Source organism: Panthera tigris, chromosome D4 (genome assembly GCF_018350195.1).
Source record: "Panthera tigris isolate Pti1 chromosome D4, P.tigris_Pti1_mat1.1, whole genome shotgun sequence".
Classification (NCBI taxonomy): domain Eukaryota; kingdom Metazoa; phylum Chordata; class Mammalia; order Carnivora; family Felidae; genus Panthera; species Panthera tigris.
Window position 1 is genome coordinate 48688541 of NC_056672.1, and position 23523 is coordinate 48712063.

General features: G+C 36.0%; 1 non-coding gene across 1 annotated transcript; it reads right to left on the minus strand.

Moving 5' to 3' along the window:
- Window positions 1–20524: 20524 nt before the first annotated feature.
- LOC122233382 lies at window positions 20525–20631 on the minus strand. Its single transcript, XR_006210930.1, has one exon. It is a non-coding gene; the product is annotated as a U6 spliceosomal RNA (small nuclear RNA).
- Window positions 20632–23523: the final 2892 nt, after the last annotated feature.

Sequence of the window (23523 nt, forward strand, 5' to 3'; positions counted from 1 at the left end):
TGACCCATTAGTCTCTCTAATTTACTATTTATTCCATCTAGTGTGTTTTTTATTTTTGTTGTTGTTTTGTTTTTTTCATCTAGTGTATTTTTAATTTCAGTTACTGTGTTCTTCATCTCTGATTCTACATATATATGCATATATAAATTTTGCTCAAGTCCAATGAATATCTTTGTGGCCATTACTTTAAATACTCTATCAGGTATATTGCTTATGTCTGCTCAGTTTAGCTCTCTTTCTGTAAATTTTATCTCGTTCTTTCACTAGGAACATATTCCTGTGTCTCCTCATATTTTCCAACTCTTTGTGTCTATCTCTCTGTGTTAGGAAATTGAGCTGTGTCTCCTACTCTTGAAAGTAGTGGTGTTATAAAGAGAGGTTCTGATGCCCTGCAGTGCAATGCCCAATGTTCACCAGAACCTGCCTTTTCAGGGATATCTCCTGTATGTGTTGTAGTACCCTTCTCTTGTGGCTGAGGTGTATTTGCCTCCAGTCAAGTCATCTGCAATGGCTGTCTTTGCCTGTTCTGGGCAGGGGATGGGCCAATCTAGGACCACCCTGGGCTTGAGTTGGGTTACACCAAACTGCAGGGTGCTCTCCCTGTGTTGTCCGCTGTGAGGCTTTCATTGACAGGCAGGGCCTGCAGTCAGACCAGGTGTCTACCCCCAGCTTACTGCTGGGGCTGCAGTGGGGCTGGTGTGTATGGTTATCTTCCACTATTCTTAGGGCATGAGTCACTTTGGAGTTGTGCTGGCTACTGTCAGGATTATTGGCAAATTGCCACACTTGTAGTATTAGTTTGGACAGACACCTGCAGGGAACAGGTTGGAGGTGACAGGTGGGCAGGAGAATGTGGGGCAGGGCTTGCCATGTTAACAAGGCATGCATGTGTCTGCTGTGGGAGGGAACCTGTAGCCTAAGGCAGTCCACAGGAGAGTGCAGGGTGGGGCATACTGTTAGTAAGCTAGGGGGAGACTGTTCCCCCACCTGGTTCCTGTAGGTGTCTAGGTATCTTGGCTGTGGAGCAGGGAAGGAAAATGATGCCTGCCAGCTCTTTTGTCCTTGGGAAAATCTAAAGAAAGACCCCTGCCTCTCCTGCACAAATTCTGAGGCTAGTAAAGAAATGTCCTTCCCATTTTCTTCACCTAGGAAAAAAACCCTGGGTGTTTTTCCAACTCCTTCTTCTATGTTATATCTCAGAGGGGTTGTTGCTTATGCAATTTCTTCAGGGCAGAGACTCAGTTTCCTGTTACTCTCCAGTCCTTTCAAAGCCAAGCCCACTGATTTTGAAGTTCCTGGTGTTGAGCACACTGATGGCAAAAACTCATGGAATTAAGTACCTCTGATTTTCAAAGCCAATTGTTATGGGGATTCATCTTCGTGACACAGTGCCCTGTGCCTGTGGTGTCCAGTGTAGGGTCTGCTCATCTCCCTTCTTCCTGCCTGCAGGGGCCCTCCCTCTTTCAGTCTCAGGGGGTTAGCTGGGTTCCTGTCAGCATCTCTACCCCTCCTATTCTTTTTGATGTGGCCTGTACTATTAGCTCTGGAGGGGCTTTGGGTCATTTCCTGGGTTATTTACATTCATTTGGGTGTTATCTACATGTAGGCATGGGAGGAGATTAGCTTAGGATCCTCCTACTCTGCCATCTTCCCAGAAGTCCAGTGCTTAAAACTTTTCCATTTCAGTATCTTGGACGTGGTGAAATTGGATCACATTTTCTTTTCCATGTGTCATGGCTTAACAGACTATAACAATGACATTACCTGATGTAACCCCAGTACAATTATTTTTTTTTAAATCATAATTTTATAATGCTATTATCAATCCACAGGATATATTCAGATTTTGCTAATCATCCCTGAGAGTTCTTTATAGCAAAATATAATTCTGGATCATGTGTAGCATTGAACTTTCTTTTTCATCAGAACTTTACAACAGACCTTTTTCTGTGTTTATTTTTGGTAATCACCTTAGCTCATTTTGTACTTTGCCCTTTGAGTCAACTTTTTCTAGTATACAAATATCACACATATCTAGACTGTATGTTTCCTATTTACACTTTGTTATAACTCCTCTAAATCTATGGTTATTTCAGGGCTTCTTTAGTGAACAAAAAAAATTTCTGTCGGTACCAACCATTTTCATGGAGTGACAGGTTAGAATTTTTTTTTCTTTTCCTACACTTTGAGTTGTTGTCCATTCCAGAATTTCATGTCATAGAATCACGCCTCGGATTTATTTCGATATTTGTAAAACTATCTTTTTAAAATCTGTGATGTGCATCTAAGTACACTCTGCAGTCTATTCTTCCAGTACCATGTAGACTGTAAGATGACATAATTTATTTTCCCTAAGGTTACCATTAAGTTCGCACAATTCTTACCTGCTCAAAAGACTTAATTCCATTCTAGATGTTTGATCAGTTTCCCCCTGCCCTCTGAAACGTTAACTTTTTAAAAGTCAAGAATGTGTATTTTTTTTTTTGTATTTGAATGAGACTTCCATGAATTTCCAGATGGTTAAAGCCTCAAATGGCTATTATAATTTTCATCTTAGCTAAATGTGTGCTCTGCACCCAAAAACATTTCTACTTATTCCATACAGAGGATTAGACTGTAGTCATATCTTTCAGAGAGGTATAACATCTTTTCCATCCTGTATGCCTTCTTGAATTTTCATGGATTTCTGAGAATGTATATATTGTTTTGACTTCCAGAGTTTTCTGCCTTCTGATATAACAGATGTTTCTTTTGAATAGGGCATAATTTTCCTTTAGTGTATGCTTATCCTATCCTACTGAGTTTTAGAGAATACTAAAAGAGGTTATTCACCATTTTATTCTATAATCTCAGATCTGCACTGCTTACCACTCATTCTTTACATTTTAGCATGCTACAGAGTTCTCTGCAATATTGTATTCTTTGAGATGTAAGTGCATATAACTGTGAACAAATGGTTCCAGTGCAAATAATTTGGGAATGACCATCTACTCTAACCTCTTAGGAATTCTCAAGCTGAATAGTATGTGAATAGTTCTGGAAAATTCCACAATTAAAAATATGAAAAAGAACTGTTTAAGCTTGTATATCTGATACACTAAACATGGCATTCATGATGAAACCAAAGTGAAAAATATACTATTGTTTGTACATTTAATATTTGTTCACTAAAATTAACTTTACCTGGTTCTTAAATGAAAACTTCAGCAGGCCCATGACTCTTGTCTATTAACTACTACTAAGTAATGGATAGATACTCCTAAAGCTACTTTTAGTAAAAAAAAAAGAAAGAAAAAAGAAAAAAAAAGGGTTTCAATATATAATCAGGCTGTCTCTTCTAAGATATGAATCAAAGCTGTTTTATTTTACACATATCTTCTTTCCAACCCCAGCCCAAAGCTGCATTAGACTGAAAGTTATTTTCTTCAACTTACTTACTATTCTCTTCCCTCCCCCACGTTCTGTCTTTCTGGGGATTTAGGGGTGAATGAAAGAGTGATAAGAGCATAGGAAAGGCCTTAATAAAACAGCAGCTTATGTTCTTTAAGACTGGCAGAAGGTTATAGCTCTTAGTCCCACAAGCATTTTGTTGTTGTCGTTAACGGGAATCTTACTAAAAGTTTATTAGACCCACTAAATTCCAGGTGGTCATTATGACTTCTTCCACAGTTTCCAGGTATCCCCTAATTACATCCATTCTGTTCCTACTGGGTCCCTCTGCCTAACTGGGTGGCTCTATCAGCCAGGACACAAGACTACTCCATCCACCCTGACCGTTTATCCTACATGATCACATCTATCTAGAGGAAACACACATCCTGTGCTCTGATAAACTCTGAGTATACAAGTCAATTCCAGTACAGCCTGCTTTATGCTGTCAGGCCACTTTCATTTTCTCACACATGAGTCAGGAACCAACTTTCAGTCACCACACTTCAGGGAGCACATTTCAAGCTCTCACAGAGTTCTATAAAAGTCCTCTCACCAGACTTGCACATAAGAAGGCAGCACTCCCCACTGCTGAGTATAGGGCACTACACTACAGTGCCTAACAACAGGAAGTGATATGGTATGTAATCTACATGAATGACCGATGGTTGGGAATGAGGGAGTCAGTTACAGAAATTACTACACCCGCTAGAATTGTGCAGCATGGAAGTTTTTTATCAGTAGAGACTCTCAACATAGCAACAGCTATTGTCAAAGTTGTGTATTAATAAATCCTCCCTCTTTTGTTACTGGTTTAAACCCTCTAAGTCAGAGGTTAAAGGCCATTGAACCCCTATGTAAATTCTGCATGTGGAAATCTGTCTCCCTCTTCCTTCAGGATCTGATATCGATTATCTTTGCAGCTTAGTAAATAATAAGGTTGGAAAAAGAGCAATTTAAATATCGTGTTAAACATTTTCCAAAATTATTTGATTATAGAAACTGTTTTTCCCCAAGGACATTAATATTTCATGTGTTGCTGATGACCCATGTAACAGAGTTTGGGTAACAGTAATATGTAGCAATCTGAGGTCAAACATAATAGCCAAGATTACTTCCTATAGTTTTGTTTGCCCATAACAGCTTTCCATTCTCTTTTGATTTCTTTGGAGAATTTCACCCTCTTTCCATATCTCAGGAGCCTATTTTCTATCGCAAAATAAGAGTGAGCACCAAACCAAGAATCAAACCAATATATTTTTTCACGGGATATTTTAGATTAGGACCAATTTTTTTCCCTATGGATTTCGTAAGAGGGAGGAATATAAATCTGGGGATAAGAGCCTGAAGAGAACCTATGTGCAGAATAAAGTCCATGTTTAGAGGGAGTCAGATCCAAGAAAGGGTATTTTTTGAGTTCCTGTATATAGCTGAGCCTCAAAAGGCAAATATATTATGAAACTTGCCAGCTATATGAGAAAATACATTCTTCTTTTTTTCCCCTAAGATAATTTAGGTTAACTCTTCCTCACTTGCAACTTGAAAAAAAAAAAAGAAAAGAAAAAAAAAATTGACCTGAACACCCGAATAGCTTGAATACACCAGAAGCTGCTTCTCAATTGTTTTCCTTTGGAAAATAGATACCTCGAGTGTGTGTGTGTGTGCATGTGTTTGCAATCATGAACACACAGGTATATCACATGTCAATATTAGCTGGTTCATCATTTTCTTTCACTCTGTCTCCTCTTTCCTATGATTCTTAATACAAAGCCAGGGACCCTACCAGATAACTCTGCTATGCTAACCTAATGCCGAATCTGACCCTAATATATCTTACTCTTTATAGGACTTACTAAGGAAATATCAAGGTAATATTAAATCTTTTGGCCTTACTCAAGAACATAATTTAAATTTTGCAGTTTATATCAATTTATGAGTACAACTAAACTAAAGCTAATGACTTTTGGACCCGAACTTCTTATTTAGAAGTGAGCAAACACATTTAATTCTAAAGGAATTATATGTATATTTCATAGTTCCCACTGGGTCTTTCCTCCTTATGCTTCGATAGATTTGGAACTATTTGCTATTATCCACTATTATATCCACTATCATTTTCAGGGGATAATTTACATGCTCACTAAAATTAGAATACACCTCTAAATATAGAAGAACATGAATAGTTCACTTTGGGAACCTACTGGTTATTGAAGGCTTCCCTGAATTGGGACAAAATATGAGCAACCAATGGAAATCAGAGAATAAAAATAAGCATAATAATGAATTTAGGAAGCCAGATTTTTATTACATCCCACCACTATGAAAGATTTTCATAGTTTCCTCAAGTGAATTTACTCTTAAGAAACAAGACACGTTACTAAGATATCGGTGGTTTCTGTGTGTATGAATCAACTAAATTTCATATTTTCAAATGAAGTGTTGTATCAGAAAAAGTAAGCATATATGGTTATATTTCCTTTCCAAAACTCAGCCTTACTTCATCAAGAAATAACTATAGTCACATTAAGGTGACCCTTAGTCAACATAGACAAAGGAGAAATCAGAAAGACAAAAGAGAAACAGAAAGAGAATACAGTGAGGCTAAACTAAAGCTAGCACCTCCTAGAATTGTGTAGAATGGGAAATTGGGCAGATGGAGATTCACAGAGCAACAACTCTCTCTAAAGAAACTGATTCACAAATATTTCTCACTCTATGTATACTTTTATAATCTCTGAGTCAGTCTGTTCAAAATCTTCCCTTAAGAAATTTTCAGTTTTGAATGGCCACACTATTTGGTTTAGGGAGATTGGGTGGTTATTAACATCAATATATGAACATGAGGATAAAATAAATTGGAAAATATATTTTTGTTTTAATTTAGGGGCTCTTTCTGAGGACTAAAATTAGCTCATTCTGAAGGGCTTAATATTGATCTCCCTCTTTCTTAGCAGAACAATAAATGATTGAGGGAAAAGAAAGTAGACAAGTTTTTCCTAAGAGACTTTAACCACACAGTTATTAGCGATAGGAAATTCATATCTATCTCAAAGACTCATGTATCCCAAGAACCTTAGAGCTAAAGAAAATACATGATCACCAAATACCACTCCCTTAGTTTATAAATGGCAAAATAAAGATCAGATAGTTAAAGTGATTTGCTCAATGTCATACAAGGAGATACAAACAGATCTATACCTGAACCTTAGTTGTTAGGCTTTTTCTATACAAGTGCACACTTGTGTATCTCTCAGCTACTCTAGAGGCATCAAAAATCCTACTTTGCCATCTCTTCCAGAATGCTAAAATCAGAATCTCAAGACTGGCAGTGAAGCACATAAGAACATTTAATCCCATCTCATCAGTGTGCACCACGTGAAAGATCTACTCTCACTTTCCCAACCAAATTCTCTCATACAATAATCAGAATAAAGCTATTTCTAAAAATCATTTGCTTTTCAAAAGCCTTATATCTTTCATAAGTATTGTAAAGACACTTTTAAAATGGAATTTTTTTCTATCATGCAATAATTTCATAGTAAGAAAATGCATTAAATGCCATTTTAAAAGCTGGAAGCAGCCATCAAATTGTTAAAAACCATTGCAGAGGAATTTGCATCATATCTGCAACTTAGTTTATGTTTATTCAACTACACACAATCATAAAATAGAGTGTGAACAATTTACTAAGTTGAACTATATGAATCACCATTTTTGTACTTTACAAAGTATCAAATTGAGTCCATATGCTTCCCAGTGATCACGGAATGGGAGATAGTAATTCTGATCTTGTTTCTTGAATGCCTTTGAGTATTTTGCTAAACTGAATGTGACTCTAATATTTTAAATCACTTCCCCTCTAACCATAGGAATCTGAAACACAATCTGGTGGCCTTGTACTTACATAAATTTATGTGCACTGGACTTTTGAAAATGAGCAATTTAAAGGCACTATTAAGGTTAAATTGGGTTATGCACACTTACCACCTTTAAAATATATGGCTTTACAATGCAAACTGAATAAAATATGAATTCATTTCTCTCTGAGTACTTTAAAGTATAAGGTCTATTTTGATCATTAAACCTTCATATGGTTTATAATTATTTACAAACATGCATTTATTTTATCTGCAAGATATCAAAGACTACTACCAGAGAGCTTATCTAGTCCGCCTCCATATTACATCAAGGACTTCTAGAGGATTTAAAAAGCAGTTTATTGAAGGTTACCACGTTCCTATGGTGGTATCACTATCAGTATCCATATCCCTTGAGTTTCAGCCTCTTGTACTTTCTACCACTTATCACTAGAGTATACCTTCACCTCCAAATAAATGGATCCTTTATTCTTCTTCTGTGTTTGGTTTTGTCTCATGAAGGCTATCTTTCAGCCTGTCAATAACTATGCACAAAAATTCTTTCTCTTCTTCACCTCAGGTGTGCAAACACTAGAAGCTGAGGTGAGAGCCTGTGGTGGTGAGCACAAAGGATTACGAGAAATCAGGTGAGATTATTTCCACAGTCATTTGTTGCTCATGGTTTAGGGAACTCTGATATCATGATGGGTTCTTTGTTCTGAGGGCTGGCAAAACTTCAGAGAAGAACCAGGGCAAAGACTACAAAAACAGCAGAGGTCAGGAGAGCTGAAACAAGGCTTTAATGGATTGGGTGTCAAAGCGTCATGGTGGGTATTTTTCCAAACACTTTACAGAAGAAGCCAGATTTTGAAATTCGAGCGGTTTCTCCTTGCACTCAGGATCCTGACTGCTCAGAATTAAATCGCAATAAAGATAAATGCCATGTGTTAAGTTGTCCCTGAGCTATCGGAATCAGATAAGAGGTGTACAGCATTGTGGGGAGATCACATAAGACCGTGATAACTCAAATGTTCAATTTGTCAAATGGCTCTTTCTGTTGGTGCAGAGAGCTCAAGCATTTTCATGAGCTTGAGATCAAGATCCTGAGCAAGTGCTAGAAATAACTATTTTGCTTTGTGGATGAACAAAGATAAATGTGTTCTGAATTATGAGGAGGAAAAAGCAAGTGTGATTAAGCGTACATATTTCCAAAGTGTTTTTTCTTCAGAAATAAAGCTAACACAAACGTTTTATTTGTTTCCAACACTCATCCTTCTGTATACTATTTTCAGTCTCTGTAAAAGTAACAATAGCTCAGCAGCATTTGCCCAAAACTCAGTAATATTATGAATAGAAATAGTTTATTTTATTTTTGCATGCATCTCTTATATGGATAAATAGTTATTTTTCTGGTTTTTATTTTTTGTTTGTTTTAAGGACAGAATAAGTCAAGATCAGATTGGCAGAGTCTTGCAGACAATGTGCCTGGAATAATTGAAAACCACTGTCGTATTTCATCATTATATTTTCATTAAGGCCAGGGATTTGCAGATTTTTTTGGCTGAAAGCGTAAGAATAGAAATTTTAAAATATTCCCTGATAGTTAGCCATTAGCTAACATTCAGCTTTTCTTACCAAGCTGCTACATCTCTCTTGGTTTGAAGAAATGCAAATCTCTGTCAGTTATTAATTAAATTGGATGTTCAATGGGGTTTAAGGCAAGAATCCGAACCAAGATGAACCTTGATTCCCAAACTGAAAACATGTATACTCGATTGCTTAATCATAAACCAAACATAATGGCCACTTTGTATGAACAATGGGCTTTTAAATAATGGCCAAGAGCAGTGAAAACTTGAAACTTTAAATGTTTTTTATAAGTATACATTATAAGAGTCAGAAATACTGCAAACTAGATGAAACTTGACTATATATCCCAGTACAAAATGGCTCAGGATCATGTTCAAGGACTCAGAAGTAATTAGGCTAGGTGACAGTCAGAATTTTAGACATCTCAAGAAGTCCAGTGAATATTTTTTCCAACTCCACTTTCTCCATAACATTGAACTCTCAATGACATCAAAAGTAACTAACTTCCCTCCTTCATAATGGAACTCTTCTAAAAGGCTCTTTCCCTCATAGCAATAGTGGCCTATTTGATGTGGACTGGACTTCTTGGATATGTAGCATATATCTTCGGACTCAGGAGGCTGTGTTCAGGCTATCTAGCTGTGTCTTAATTTTCCTTCCATTTCTTTTTTCTGGTATTTTTGATTCCCATATTTTCAAATGTAAGGGAAAGGGTTTTAATATGTATTCTAATATATTTTTGTGTAAATACAGACAGTTGGCCCAACCTCAAGACCTGATAATTGTCTACATCAGAAAACTGTGCATCAAGTGTATTTCAGAAGTCTGAAGCATGGTGAGAAGAGAAATGCAAAAACGAGAAAAAAGTCACCATCAGATATCATAGTAACCTATTTCAAGCACTCTAACAAGTATAAAAGGAGTGTTAGTAAATGGTGCTTATGGTCCTCCAAAAACATAGATAAAAGTGAATTAAAATAATATCCTTGAGTATGTATGACTATATATATATATATATACATATATATATATATATATATATATATATTTATAGTGTCATCATATTTTGCCACTGAGTTCAAAGTCTACTTCAGTTCTGCTAAATCAGCATCTGTACTAAAGAGAGTGACTCTTAATCTAAAGTTTTAGTTCTCTAAAACATGTCATTATCCAAAGCCTCAGAGACCACAAGCAATTACACAATTAGGTAAAAGCAATGTTGTCCTCCAGTGGTTCATAGATAGTTCCAGGGGACACAAATTCAAAATAAAAGCTCAGTATAGTCTATATTCTAAATTAAGGTAGCTTTCAATTAAGAGTATTCATTTATTCAAACACTCATTCATTTACTCAGCTCCTAAAAATACATGTTGAATAGTCTATATGAAGTACTTTTTGAGGTATAGGGAATACATTAGTAAATAAAATAGAAATCCCTGACTTCATGGAGCTTCCATAAAAAAAGACAATGCAAAAGCTGACAAATCAATATAGTAAGTTAGAAGGTACAAAGTGCTATTGAGAACATAAAGCAGGGAAGGGAGACCAAAGGCCCTATGGTGTAAAGTTTAAATAGGATGGTCAAGAGAAGAACTCTCAAGAAGATGACATTTAAGCAAAAACATAAAGAAGGTGAGAAAGCTCTCCTTGTGGATAGATTCCTCAATCTATGAGAATAGCATCTCAGGAAGAAATTTTGTTTTGTATAAACAAAAGCAAAATTGTTGAGACAGAAGTCTGCCTAATATTTGAATATCCATATGGCTGAAAAATAGTAGGAAGGATAGGAAATAGTGAGAGAGGAAGTGAGAGGTAACAAAAGGCCAAGAGATAAATCATATAGGGCTTTTAGGCTATTTTAAAAGATGTTGGCTTTCATTCTGTCTTTTAATTTCTACATTAGTAGATCTACTCAGAATGCTTTGTTGAGAATTGACATTAGGGGACAGAGATAGGAGAATATTGCAAAAATCCACAGTGAGTGTGGATAGATTCAGGGTGATTATAATGAGAGGTGGTGAAAAACGGTAAGATTCTAGATATACTTTAAAGATAGAGCCAACAGAATTTTTTGATGTGAGGTATAAGACCACAAACAAAAAAAAAATTAAGCAACAAACAGAACCCCTGGGTGACTCACTTCAGGATGTTTTGACTTGAGCTATTAAAAGTATGAAATTACCACTAACTGATTTGTGTGAGAGTAGAAAATCAGGGGCTCTGGCTTATACTGCCCATTATCTTTAGATGCCTTTCAGACACTGCAGCAAATTTGGAAACTAGTGAGGGGTACAGGAAAAATACAAAGTATTTTGTTACCAATGTACAGATGGTATTTAACACATAAAACCAAGTAAGATCCCCAACACAGTATTGATAGAAAAGAGAAAAGATTATAGGAACCAGGAAATTCCAACCTTAAGAGGTGAGGAAGATGAGGATAAGTCTCCTTTAAAGACATTAAAAATGTACAGAATATAAAGAAAAAAATCAGGAAGACAGAATATGATATTAAAGAAGTCAGGTGAAGAGAGTATTTTAAGGAGAAGGGAATTGTTAGCTGTGTCTTATGTGGATACAGAAAAGTAATTTGAGAATCAAAACTTGAACACTGGATTTACAATATGGTAACCAGGTCAGTAGCAGTTTTCCAGGAAAGGAGTGAGGATTCCAGAGGGAACAGGAGAGGAGAAAGGGAGTCAGTAAGTGTAAATAACTATTTTGAGAAATTTTTCTACAAGGAGGAAAAGAAGAATGGGGTGATAACTGCAGGTACTGGGGGTAAGAAAGTTTTTTTTTTTCATTTTTCATTTAATAGCATGCTATCTGGGGGAATAGTAGCATGATGAGAAAATAGGGGACATTTGATGATGGGGATCAGAGAGAGGTGGAGACTGGCTTACAGTGGTGTCCTTGAGGAGGCAGGAAAGGATGACTCAGTCTACAAATCAATGAAAAGCCCTCATAGAGGGACATGGGGAGGTCATCTATTGGAAGAAAAATGGAGAGATACATGTGGAGGATTTGAGGGATGGGCTTGTAGGATTTCTCTTGTAACTTTCAATTTTCTCAGTGAATTGGAAAGTAAAATGGCTAAAAATATGTGTACATTTGAGCTAGAACAGACATTTGGTATTGTCTCATAAGACAGATAATGAATGAACTGAGGAAACCTGAAATAAGAACCCTGAAAGTACCAAGCATTCATTTGAAGTTAGTAAAGTGAGAGGGAGGCAAAGGAGTGACATGTGTGTATAATGAAATAGTTTTAGTGATGGTCAGTAAATTCAGTCTGGGTGAGAAGTGCTGGGAGAACATAAAGAGGATGAGAGGCACTACAGAGATATTAGAATCATTAGATTTTTTAGGCCTCAGGGAATGAAATATCCACATAATAAAATAAACATAGTAAAAACATACATTTGTGTAATAAAGCTACAAGACAGTCCAGCATTCTTGATGGAGCCACACTGTTAGTAGCAATAAGGTAAAAGGGAAATTCTTTCAGAGATTAAGCTGATATATAGAGGATTTTCTTGGTAACAAAGAAGTGAATAGCATGAAAATTCTAGATTTTACATTTTGTTTTTAAATCAGTGCTTTGCTTACTAGTTCTATTTTTGCTATTTGTGTTTTTGCTTTGGTATAGAGTTAACTTTGGGGAAAAAACATTTCTTTCCGGGTTTTTTAAAAAATTTTTTATGTTTATTTATTTTTGACAGAGAGAGAGCTCTAGCTGGCGAGGCGCAGAGAGAGAGGGTGAGACACAAAATCTGAACCAGACTCCAGATTCTGAGCTGTCAGCATGGCGCCTGATGCCACGCTTGAATTCACGAACCGTGAGATCATGACCTGAGCTGAATCTGAACACTTAACCGACTGAGCCACCGAGGTGCCCCTCTTTCTTAGTTCTGAACAATCATTGATCATAAAGATGTTTTCTCATGAGCTTTAAGTGATTAACACTTTTTCAAATCAGTCATCTATGATTTTGATAACCAAAACAAGATCCTTTATAAAAGATCTGAAGGGGATAGATCAGGGTCAGCTGGGAAGATGGCAGAATAGGAGGACTCTTATTTCACCTTGTCCCATGGATACAACTAGAAAACACTCACATCAGTGTAAAGAACCCATCAAGTGATAAGAAGCCTGGCAAAACACACTATACAACTAAAGGCAGAGAAGAGGCCACATCAAAGAAGGTAGGAAGGGTGAAGACGTGGTCTGGGAGTGAAAGGGACCATGGGTATCCGTCATGGTAGGGAGGGAGCTGATAGCATGCAGAAGGGAGAAAAATAGATTTTCCCACCAGGGAGCCCATGAATGGGGAGGACAAATCCCCATAACATTTGCCTTTAAAAGCAAGCGGGATCAAAGTTTGTGAATACTTAAAACCAGCAGGACTTAAAGCCTGGAATTTTAAAAATAGGCAGGCTCAACTTTGGAGAACCCAGAGACAATTAGGAACTTGAGCCCTGCCTTTAAAGAGCAAGCACGACAAACAGCCCCTGCAGATACAGCTTAAAACCAGCAGTTTGAAAAAAGCCAAATCAGATGATTGAGAGACTTATTTGCTCATCTCAGAGCATGGCATGGAGAGACAGAGATCACAGGGAGACCTACCCAGAAACAAAAGAGTTGGCAGGCACCATCTGCCTACCCTACTCTCAGCATAAACAGTGGACAAATGCTGAAAACAGCACTGTACCAACTCTGCTTACCTAACTTACATGCACCAAGCTTGCTCCCCCAGTGCTTCTGTGGATCAGCCCTTCCCAGTTACATGTGCATAGTCTCTGCACTGTGGCCCCCCCTCCACCAGCAAATCAGTGTAAACATTTCCAATACCACATCTCCCAACCTATTGCATTTTGCAGGACCTCAGTTCTGGCAATGGGAGCAGGTCTCATTTCACAAGCAGACTACCTCACACATTGTTAAAATGTGCCCCACCCCCGTTTGGGACCAAACACTGCCCAGAATAGGCAAGAGAGCCTCTGCAGACAACTAGACTGAAGGAAACAGAGGCCAAGACTAACAGAAGAGCAAATGAAACATACCTAGGAAATACCCCCGGAAGTGCCAGGCCCTGGGGAACAGGGGACACTGCACTGCAGGGCACTACAGGGCCTCTTCTTCTTGAGGCTTCTTCTTGAGCCGACTTTCCCAACAGACACAGACACAGAGAGTTAGACTAAATGAGGAGACAGAAAAATATGAAAGAACAGGACCAAACCACAGCAAGACACCTAAGCAAAACAGATATAATATGACTGATAGACAATTTAAAGGAATAATCATAAAGATACTCACCCAACTTGAAAAAAGAGTAGAGGACATCAGTGAGGCCCTTAACACAAGAATAAAAAAGAATCAATCAGGGATGAAGAACACAATTAATGAAATTAAAAATTCGGTTGATAGAATAAATAGCAAGCTAGATGAAACAGAACTAATTAATGACCTGGAAGACAGAGTAATGGAAAGTAACCAAGCTGAGCAAAGGAGAGGAAAGAAAAAATGCAAATTAAGAATAGTCTCAGGGAACTCAGTGACTCCAACGAGTGTAATAACATTCACATTATAGGGATATCAAAGAGAAAGGGGCAGAAAACTTACTTGAAGAAATAATAGCTAAAAACTCCCCAAGCTACAGAAAAAAACAGATATCCAGATTTAGGAGACACAGAAATCCTCTCCCAAATTCAATCCAGGGAGGTCCAGACCAAGACACGTAGTAAATAAAATGGCAAAAAGTAGTGATATAGAGAAAAAAAAATTAAAGCAGCAAGAGAAAAGAAGATAGTTACTTACAAGGGGAAACCCCATGAAGTTATCAGCAGATTTTTCAGCAGAAGCTCAGCAAGCCAGAAGAGAGAGTGGTATGATACATTTGAAGTGCTAAAAAGGAAAAATCTACAGCCAAGAATACTCTATCCAGCAAGACTAGCATTGAGAATGGAAGGAGAAAGAGTTGCCCAGACAAACAAACTAAAGGCATATGAGACCACTAAACCAACCCTACAAGAAATATTAAAGGGGACTCTTTGAGTGGAAAGGGAACACCATGAGTGAGAATATGAAGGTAAAGAGAAAAACATAAAATCAGTAAAAATAAGTATTTCTGTAAAATAAGTCAAGGGAGTCACAAAATAAAGGATGTAAAATATGACACCATATACTTAAAAGCTGGCAGGGAGAAGAGTAAAGAATGGGTTCAAACTTAACCATCAACTTTATATAGATTGCTGTATGCAGAAGATGTTATATATAAACCTAATGGCAACCACAAATCAAAAACCAGTAATAAATATGCAAAGAATAAAGAGAAATTAATCCAAGTATATCACTAAAGAAAACCAGAAAACCATGAAAGAGAACAAGAAAGGATCAGAGGAAATCTATAGAAATAATAACAAAAGAAATAACAAAATGGCAAAAAGACATATCTGTCAATAATTATCTTGGATGTAAAAAGACTAAATATTGTAATAAAAAGATATAGGGTGACAGGGTGGATAAAAAAGCAAGACTCATCTATATGCTTTCTACAACAGACTCATTTGAGACCTAAAGACACCTACAGATTGAAAGTGAGAGGATGGAAAAATATTTGTCATGCAAATTGATATCAAACAGAGTCAGGGTGGCAATATTTATGTCAGACAAAACAGACTTTAAAACAAAGACTATAACAAGGGACAAAGACACTACACAATCATAATGGGGACAATAGAACAAGAGGTTGTAACAATTGTTAATGTTTATGCACCCAACATGAAAGCACCCAAATACATATGGCATGTATTAACATGCTATTAACAAACATACAGGAAATAAGTGACAGTAATAAAATAATAATAGGGACTTTAACAATCCACTTCCATGAACAGAGACATCATCCAAACAGAAAATCAACAAGGAAACAGTGGCCTTGAATAACACAGTAAGCCAGATGGATTTAACAGACATCTTCAGAACATTTCATCCTAAAAGAGCAGAATACACTTTCTTTTCAAGTACACATGGAACATTTTCCAGATTATATCACATATTAGGGCACAAAACAAGTCTCAACTTTGAAGTCATATTATGTATCCTTTCTGACCATAATACTATGACACTACAAATCAACCACAAGAAAAAATATGGAATGAGCACAAATCATGGAGGTCTACTAAACAATAATTTCTTTGGTCAACCAAGAAATAAAAGAAAAATTCAAGAATTATATGGAAATGAATGAAAATGGAAACACAAGGGTCCAAAATCTTTGGGATGAAGCAAAAGTGGTTCTAAGAGGGAAGTTTATAGTAACACAGGCCTACCTTAAGAAGCAAGAAAATTTTCAAATAAACAACCTAATCTTACACCTAAAGTAGCTAGAAAAAGAATAAACAATACCCAAACCCAGGAAAAGAAAGGAAACAATAAGATTAGAGCAGAAATAAATTATATAGAAACTAAAAAATAAAAAGAAATAAAAAGAACAGATCAATGACATCAGAAGCTTGTTCTCCAAAAGATGAACTGATAAACCTCTAGCCAGACTCATCAGAAAAAAGAGAGAGGGAGAGGTCCCAAATAAACAAAATCACAAATGAAAGAAGGGAAATAACAACCAACACCACAGAAATAAAAACAATTCTAACAGAATATTATGAAAACCTATGTGCCAATAAATTAGAAAATGTAAAAGAGATTCCTAGAAATTCCTAGAAACATATAACCTACTAAAACTAAAGCAGGAAGAAATAGAAAACTCGAACAGACCAATTACTAGCAACGAAATTGAATCACTAATCAAAAAACTTCCAAAAAAAACAGAAGTCCAGACCCAATGGCATCACAGGCAAATTCTACCGAACATTTAAAAGATAATTTAGTACTTATTTTTCTCAAATTATTCCAAAAAATAGAAGAGAAAGGAAAATTTCCAAATTCATTCTGTTAGACCAACATCACTCTGATACCAAAACCTGATAAAAACTCAACAAAAAAGAGTACTATAGGCTAAGAATCTAGATTATATAGATTAAATATAGATTAAAATATCCTCAACAAAATATTAGCAAAATCATATGATCATTTCAATAGATGCAAAAAAAGCATTTGATAAAGTGCAACTCCATTGAGATAAAAACCCTCTGCAAAATATACCTAGAGGGAACAGACCTCAACATAACATAGGCCATATATGAAAAACCCACAGTTAATATCATACTCAGTGGGTAAAAACTGAGAGCTTTCCCCCTAAGGTCAGGAACCAGACAAGGAATTCCACTTTCAACAATTTTATACAACATAGTATTGGAAGCCCTAGCCACAGCAAGTAAACAACAAATGGAAATAAAAGGCATCCAAAGTGGTAAGGAAGAAGTAAAACTCTCACTATTTGCAGATGACATGATACTGTATATAGAAAACCGAAACCCCATCAAAAAACTATTAGAAGTGGTAAATGAATTCAGTAGTCACAGAATACCAAAAAAAAAAAAAAAAAAAAAAAAAAAAAGTACAGAAATCTGGTGCATTCCTATATACTAATAATGAAGCAGCAGAAAGTAAAATTAAGAAAAACAATCCCATTTACAACTGCACCAAAAACAATAAAATATCTAGGAATAAACTTAACCAAAATGGTGAAAGATCTGTACTCTGAAAAGTATAAAATACTGATGAAAGAAATTCAAAATGATGGAAAGAAATTGAAAGACATTCCATGCTCATGGGTTGGGGGAACAAATATCATTAAAATGTCTATACTACCCAAAGCAATCTGTACATTTGAATGCGACCCTTATCAAAACACCAACAGTATTTTTTTCACAGAATTAGAACAAACAATCCTAAACCTGGTATGGAACCACAAAAAGCATCAAAATGCCTAATGCAATCTTGAAAAAGAAAAACAAATTTGGAGGTATCACAATTCCAGATATTAAGTTATATTACCAAGTGATAATAATTAAAGCAGTATGATACTGCCATAAAAACAGACTCAGAAATCAATTGAATAGAATAGAAAACCCAGAAATAAACCCACAATTATGTGGCTAATTAATTTTTGACAAAGCAGGAAAGGATATGCCGTGGAAATAAGACAGTCTCTTTATGGTGTTGGGAAAACTGGACAGCTAGATGAAAAATAATGAAAACAGACCACTTTCTTTTACCATACACAAAGATAAATTCAAAATGGACTAAAGACCTAAACGTGAGACCTGAAACCATAAAAACCCTTAAAGGGAGCACAGGCAGTAATCTCTCTGACATCAGCCATAACAACATTTTTCTAGATATGTCTCCTGAGGCAAGGGAAATAAAAGCAAAAATAAACTATCGGACTACATCAAAATACAAAGCTTTTGCACAGTGAAAGAAACATTAAGACTAAAAGGCAACTTTTTGAATGGCGGAAGATATTTGTAAATGATATATCCAATAAAGTGTTAGTATCCGAAATATGTAAAGAACTGATACATCTCAACACCCAAAAAAACAAAAAAAAATCCAAATAAAAAATGGACAGAAGACATGAACAGACATTTCTCCCAAGAAGACATACAGATGGCCAACAGACACATGAAAAGATGCTCAACACCACCCATCATAGAGAAAATGCAAATCAAAACTATAATGTCAGACTACCTAAAATCAAAGTCATAAGAAATAAGAGTTGGCAAGGGGATGGACATAGTGGAACCCTCTTGCACTGTCGCTGGAAGTACAAACTGGTGCAGCCACTGTAGAAAACAGTATGGAGATTCCTCAGAAAGTTAAAAATAGAACTAACCTACAATCCATTCATTAAACTACTGGGTATTTACTCAAGAAGTACAAAACGCTAATTCCGGAAGACACATGCACCCTTATGTTTACTGCAGTATTATTTACAATAGTCAAACTAAGGAAGCATCCCAAGTATCCATTGATAGATGAATGGATAAAGAAGATAAGATACATATAAACAATGGAATATTATGCAGCCATAAAAAGGAATGAAATCCTACCATATGCAACAACATGGATAAAGCTAGAGAGCATAATGCTAGGCAAAATAAGCCAGTCAGAGAAGAACAAATTCCATATGATGTGTCTTACTTATATTTGGAATTTAAGAAACAAAACAGATGAGCAAAGGAAAAAAGGAAAAAAAAAAAAAAACAGAGAGAGAGACTAACAAGAAACAGACTTTTAACTATATAGATCAAACCAAGGGTTAGCAGATGGGAGGTGGGTGGAGGGATGGGTGAAAAGGTGATGGGGATTAAAATGTACACTTATCATGATGAAAAATTAAATAAAGTAGTTTTTAATAATAACAAAAAGATCTGAAAATACTTTCTGGTGAAATCCTAATGGCAAACATTATAGAGTGTAGAAAAGAAAGCTACAAAATGATGCTGGGAATGTTTGTTCAAATATGGTGATGCAAAAAGCTAAGAATATGGAATTCTTTATACTCTTTCCTATATTTAGTTTTCCTTACTTTCTCAATTCTTTTCCTTGAGTTCATTTCTATTCCTTTGTATTTTTCCCACACTTTCTCTTTTAATGTCTAATTGTCCTTTCTCTTGATTTTCTCACCCCCATCTTAATTTCCATCTTTTCTCTCCTTTCCCAGAATTCTATCCTTCAGATAGAAAATAATTGAACAGTACATTATATTCCACTGTCTTCATTATTTGTGTCTTTCCTACCAGCATTGTAGGACTTTTGTCATTTCATATGAGATACCAGCAAAAGCACATTCATTTGTACTTACAGAAGGGTATTGTTCACTATCCCTTGCATTTGTTGGCAAAGGTCTCCCATTAATAATTCTGACTTCACTTGGTACCAACAGCTTGGTAAGCAGTGTGCAGTGACATTTCAAACATATTTAGAATTGATAGCAATTGCAGAAATGAAAACAGTTCTCCTCTGCTCATTCTATTTATTTTTTCTTAGACAGGAACCTAACTGAAACAGAGATGATGAGTCACTGAAAAGTTCATTGTTTTCTTTTAGTGAGCAGAAATATTAATACAATTCAAGCAAATATAGATTTTAGAAAAGCATTAAAAATTTTGTAAATATTTTAGTGTAATAATTTTTCAAACATCTTACTTTTTTGAATAGAGAAATCATAAACAATATTACATATAGTGTCCCATAATAACTTCAAGATGTGTCCTATAGTAAAATTGACTTGTTATGATACACACTGAGATGGTATGTGTAAAAGCTTGGTGATTAATTGCTAGACCCCATGTGAAAGATTGTGTCATTATGATTCCTGACCGTGTCACCTACTACCTACATAACTTTGGATGAGGCATTAATATCTCTTTTTCTTATATAAAAATATGGGCAATAGTACTCTCCTTGTAGACTTGTTGGGACCATTAAATAACATGCGTAAAGCGCTGAAAACTGTGTATGTCAAATAAATAGTAATGACTTATTAAAAGTTTGCCATTATTGTTGCTAACACTTTAACACGTTCATGTTCATAGATGACCAAGAAAGAGATTTCAGAGTCTTATCCATGATATATCTCTTCTCTCTCTCTCTTTGGATAAACATCAATAAAGGCAAACTGACTAATGATCTGGTTAATTAAATGAAAGCTAAGTCAAATTGTATAGTCCATTTTTTTTTTTAATATGGAATGCTTCACGTATTTGTGTGTCATGCTTATACAGGGGCCATGCTAATCGAATCTGTATCATTCCAATTTTAGTAGATGTGCTGTGTAAGTGAGCACTGTGTGACCCAATTTCTATTGATGAATACTGGTACATAAACAGCAGCATATTAGTCATATATATTAAACAAAAAAATATTTTTCGAAGTCTGCAGAATCTGAGCACTTTATTTTCCTCTCAAAGTGGTGCTGTCTAAAACTTTATGAAGTCAACTTAAAATGGGTTCTCCTAGGGGTGCCTGGGTGGTTCAGTTTGTTGGGCATCTGACTTCAGCTCAGTTCATGATCTCACTGTTTGTGAACCCCAGCCTCACATCGGGCTCTGTGCTGACAGCTCAAAGCCTGGAGACTGATTTGGATTCTGTGTCTCCCTCTCTCTCTGCTCCTCCCCTGCTCACACACTGTCTCTCCCTCAAAAATAAATAAAGATTTTTTTTTTTTAATTAAAAACAAATGAGTTCTCCTATACCATTGTCATCTTCCTGCTTTGCCAACTGTGGACTGCCAAAATACAAAGATGACTTTAAGATTGCTTAACAAATTAAGCTAATTTTATTTTTTAATGTTTGCTTTATTTATTTTGAGAGAGAGAGAGAGAGAAATAAGTGAGAATAGGGGAGGGGCAGAGAGAGAGATTCCCAAGCAGGCTCTGCAGCTGTCTTTACAGAGCCCAAAGTAGGACTCGAACTCATTAACTGTGAGGTCATGACCTGAGCTGAAACCAAGAGTCAGACACTTAACTGACTAAACCACTCAGGCCCCCTAATTTTAAAATCAGATTTGTTAAACTTATATAATATTTTACTTAATCCTTTAAAAAATAAAGTAGGGATTAGGGTAAGGATTAATTTTTCCAAGCTGTTAAGTGTTATTGCTGGAGTTTAAATGCCTGAATCTGACTTATTTATCATTCTGTTCCACAATTCCAGCTTGACTATGAACTGTTTGACTTTGAAAATCAGCAGACGTAGAAAACTAAGATCACTAAGGTGTTACCTGTTCTATTTTTGAGGATTACCGGATTACATTGGGAAGGAATGGATCTCAGCTTCTTACAGCAGCAATTAAATGTGTCATTTACAAAAATTATTTATTTCCAAAAGTAGCACAGTGTGGCTAGGCCCTAATAACCGCTTTTAATTATTCCACCTTATCGCCAGAATAATCACTCAACTGGACCCAACTCTGAAAGCACTGTTAGGTAGATTTTTAAAAAGTTTCTTTTAAGAAGTAAGGATCACAAACTGTCCAGTCCATTCAAATGGGCAGTCAACACTATTTCCAACCTGGCTCTCCAATCTCTCTTCCTCTTCCCTACCCTTCCTCAAACCCCTCCATCATCTCTTTCTCTGGAAGCCCTGTTTCTTAACATCTTCTACTCTCAAGAATGACTCTCTCTACTTTGAGATGAAATGCTTTCTCTCCCATCCTCTCCAAACTAAATTCTTCCCAGCACCTCCTCAGGTGTGTGTGTGTGTGTGTGTGTGTGTGTGTGTGTATATATAATATATATATACACACACACACACACATATCTCTCTCTGCCCCATATATATATATATCTCAGAAATATATCCTTCGCAGAAGAGTGGGAAGGAGAAAAGAGGATTGAGGGTTGGAAATAAGTGCGTGTGTGTGTGCTCACCCGTACATACACACACCATGTAAACTTGCCCCAGAGCAGTTTTTGAGTTTCTTCTCTTAAAAGGAGATTTTTAAAAATCCTTTCATTAAATATCTATACACTCTCAAGTTAATAAGTTGGATAAATCAAGGAGGTCAAAGGAAGGAGAAAGGAGAAAATAAAATCTGTATATTTTTTCCAAAAAAATACTAATCTCTTGCACAGTTTCAAAATTTGTGTCTTTTGTGGACTTATATTTATAGCTAAGTAGTAAAAGAAGTGACTAAGCAAATACTAGAGGAGGAAATTGATACTTTCATAATAGAAAACATAGAATAAATCATGACGAAGGCAAAGCAAAAACAAAATGCCAGACTGATGGAGAAGAGCTAACTTGCTTATAATAATCATCATAATAGCCACGAGTTTTTTAAAAAACTGATTTTGCGGAGACACCTACTCTTTTCAAACTACTTTATATATGGCCTTCAATTACACCTGCTTTCGCAACGTGGATTAAAGAATGACACTTTTCACCTTGGAATTCCTCATATCCCTCAATACCTTTCCTCATTTGAGAGACTATAAAAAAATCCATTTTCCCTATATTAGTTGATTTGTCCATGACACAAACTAAAGCTAAATTTTCCAGGCAAGTTCATAAGTAAAAATAAAGAAGGTGATGAATACAATGTAACAATTTGGGACATTTCTGTCAAGAGTCGCCACTTATTTTTAAACTGTATTATGTTCTTAATCACACTGCAGTTTCTGTGATTTCTTTCTCTTCTTTCTTCCCAGTCTTAGTTTATCTCTAAAAAATGTAGATGTTTTTATCACCTTTGGTAAGATTCACTTAATTCAATGTTTCATGTAAACTAAGAATTTTAAATTCTTATTAAATGAAAATGAGTTCTCCTGGAGTCAAAATCATAAAATAAAGCATATGCTTCATAAAGAAATTTATGCTATCATAAAAAGAGTAATACAGATCTATATCATATATGAGGAAAAACTTAAGTAACTCCATTTTCTTCCTAGTCATTTTTTTTCACTATTGTTCTAGTTTGTATTCTGCCCATGAAATAAGGAAAAGTGGTTATTCTATAGAAAAGCAATAATATCTCTTTAGAATATGGGAGAATAAGGGGTGCCTGGGTAGCTCTGTTGGTTAAGCATTCAACTTTGGCTCAGGTCCTGATCTTGAGGTTCCTGAGTTCAAGCCCCGCATCAGGGTCTGGACTTCCAGCTCGGAACCTGGGGACTGCTTCAGATTCTGTGTCTCCCTGTCTCTCTGCCCATTCCCCACTCCTGCACATGCTCTCTGT